Here is a 3,260-nt window from a genome sequence, read left to right as displayed (position 1 = left end):
CTCGTGTCTTCATTGTCATTTTCTTCTAAAAATTTGGTAATTTCCTTCTTGATCTCATCTCTGACCCATCTGTCATTCAGCATAAGGTTATTTAGCTTCCGTGCTTTTGTATGAGACTGTAAATTCCTGTTGTTACTGAGTTCAACTTTTATTCCATGATGGTCTAAGAAGATGCATGAAATAATTTCTATTCTTTTAAATGTACTGAGGTTAGATTTGTGGCCTAAGATGTGATCGATTTTGGAGTATGTTCCATGGACTAAAGAGTAAAATGTGTATTCAGATTTGTTTGGATGAAATGTTCTGTAGATGTCAATTAGGTCCAAAAGATGAATAGTTAAATTTAAATCTAAAATTTCCTTGCTGAGCTTCTTATTGGAGGATCAATCCAACACTGCAAAAGGATTGTTAAAATTTCCAACTATGATAGAGCTGGGAGAGATCAAGTTGCTCATGCCTTTTAGAGTATCTCTTATAAATTGAGGTGCATTCTGCTTGGGTGCATAGATATTGATAATTGAAATTTCATCATCTTAGGTATTACCCTTGACAAATATAAAATGGCCATCCTTATCTTTGCTTATTTTTGTTGATTTAAACCCTAACGTATCTGCGAATAAAATTGCAAGACCTGCTTTTTTCTGCTTTCCATTAGCCTGGAATATAGATGACCTTCCCTTCACCCTGAATCTATATTTGTTTTTTATTGTAATATGTGTTTCTTGGACACAACAGATATGTGGTCTGAGTTTCTGTATACAATCAGCCAATCTGTGCCTCTTTAAGGGGCAATTTAGGCCATTCACATTGATTAAAATTATTGAAAGACCTGGTGAAATATTGGTCCTCGAGTTGCTCGAAAGTTCAGTAGACATGTTTAATCCTTTTGCCATTATGGAAGTTGGAATTTGATTAGAAGTTTCTGGGTGGGTTTACTTTTGTAGTAGGGGATTGCAATGGTCATTATGGAGGATAGGTTTGAGAATTTCCTGCAAAGCTGGTTTGGCAAATTTCTTCAACATGTGGATGTCATTAAAATTTATAATTTCTCCATCATAGATGAAACTCAATTTAGCTGGATATAGGGTCCTGGGTTGCAAGTTGTTTTGTTTTAGGAGATTAAAAGTTGCTGACCATCCTCTTCTAGCCTGAAAAATTCCAGCAGGAAGATCTGCAGTCATTCTAATACTTTTTCCTTTGTAGGTTATGGTTTTCTTGAGTCTAACTGATTTCAGAATTTGTTCTTTCATATTAACTTTAGTGAAGCTAATTATGATGTGCCTGGGGGATGTCTTGTAAGGGTTGAGTCATGTTGAGGTTCTGAAACTATCTGCTATCTGAATTTCAGAATCTCTTGGGATGTCTGGGAAATTCTCTTTCAAAATTTCATGAAGAAGAGCCTCTGTGTTTTGTGTGGCAGCTTCATCGCTTTCGGGGATTCCTATAAGGCAAATATTAGTTTTCTTCGAATTATCCCAGAGCTCTCTGAGAGAAAGATCCATTCTTGCTTTCCATTTCTTTTCATCCTTGTGCTCTTGGGCTTGTTCAAAAGCTTTGTTTTCAATGTCAGAGATCCTTTCTTCAGTCTGTTCCATTCTGTTACAAAGAGATTCCACGTATTTTTCAAATTTTTGAGGGCTACAAACTCTTGCCTTAAAGTTTCAAAATCTTTGATCATATTATCTTTTAAGTTGTTGAATTCTTGAGTCATCTTTTGAATAATTTCTTGGGACATCTTTTGAATAATTTCTTGAGACATTTTTTGAATAATTTCTTGAAGTTCTAGCCCTTTCCTTTCTTCCATTCCATTAATCTTATTTACTATCCACATTCTGAACTCGATTTCTGTCATCTTGGCCATCTCTTTATGGGTTGGGTCTTCAGATGCCTCTGCCATGTCCTTCCTTGGGGAGGGTTGATCTACTCTGGTTATTCCTACCACCGGAGTTTTTACACTGACTCTGCTCCATGCTCAATTTAGTCCATTTGGCTAGGTGAGCAGGTAAGAGGAAGTTGGGTTGGGGGCTCCGAGAGTAGTGTTTTACTAACCTTTTTGGGCTAAGGCTGGTACTGGTGTCTGTATCTTTTCCCCTAGAGTTTTGCCAAGGATGCATATAATGCTACGATCTGAGAGCCTGGGGGCCTGCATGTCTGTATCTTGTTTTCAGCTGTTCTCTGTTCTACCTTAGAAAATCAATTACTCTGGGTTATGATCTCGGCTGTGGAGAAATATCAGCAATTAAGTCACCCCTCCCCTCCCTGGCGATGGCTGGGAAAGGAAAACCACACCTTCCCTCAGCCACACCCCCAGGGTACACTTTAGATAGTTCGCAGGTGATTGGTTCAGTTCAAGAGATCTAAGTCAAGTGTCCCAGTTAACACAAGTCTCAAGTAGGGGAGTTCAAGAGGTCTCTGGCAACTGTACAGCAGGGGTATTTTGGTAGCTCAGGTACGACTTGCTCCGGTGTTCTGTGGAGTCAGAAGCACCTACCCAGGAAATAAAATATTCTAGGGAGGTTGATGCCTCCTGCCCCACCTTGTACCTTCATCACACCTAGTCACTGGAGACCCCACAGGGCTGTGACCCAGTTGCCCAATAAGCGAATGTGGCAAGGCTTTGTGTTTGCCAGAATGAAAGTAGAGCCAATGCCAGCTCCACTCAGTTACTGCTCTTTGATCCCCACCAGCAAAGGGAGCTGAGGCTTGACTGTCTCAGGCACTCAGTGACAGCTGGAAAATGTTCCACCTGAAGACAATTTAGGCCTGAGAAAATCCAGAGAACATCAGAGATTCTCCCTCGACCACCAGTTAATTTGCCCAAATCAAGAGATCCAAACCTATTGACCCGATCATTACCCACTCTCTGTTTGGAAAGATCACTAGGTCTCCAGCAACTAGATAATAGGATTCTACTGGTGGTACAAGTGTGGCTTGCTCTGATGCTCTAAGGAGTCAGAAAGGCCCATTCAGTAGACAATTTGGAGTAAGGAGGCTGATGTCTCTTTCCCCTCCTTACTTGTCCTTTGCCACTGGACTCTGGTACCCTCAGACTCTGTTAACCCCACTACCAGTTTCTGTTACCCCGGACTCTGTAACCCAGTCCTGTCCAATAGGCGAGTGAGTCGGGGTTTTGTGTCTACCAGATTCCAGGTAAAGTCAATGAGTGTGTCAGGGTTTTGTGCCTGCCAGAGCCCAAGTAATGTCAATGCCTTCTCCACTCGGTAACCATTCTTTGTCACCATCCAGCGGAGATAGTTGAA

Source organism: Otolemur garnettii, unplaced genomic scaffold (assembly GCF_000181295.1).
Source record: "Otolemur garnettii isolate 467f Iridium unplaced genomic scaffold, OtoGar3 scaffold00206, whole genome shotgun sequence".
Classification (NCBI taxonomy): domain Eukaryota; kingdom Metazoa; phylum Chordata; class Mammalia; order Primates; family Galagidae; genus Otolemur; species Otolemur garnettii.
Note: the sequence above shows the minus strand (reverse complement) of the source record.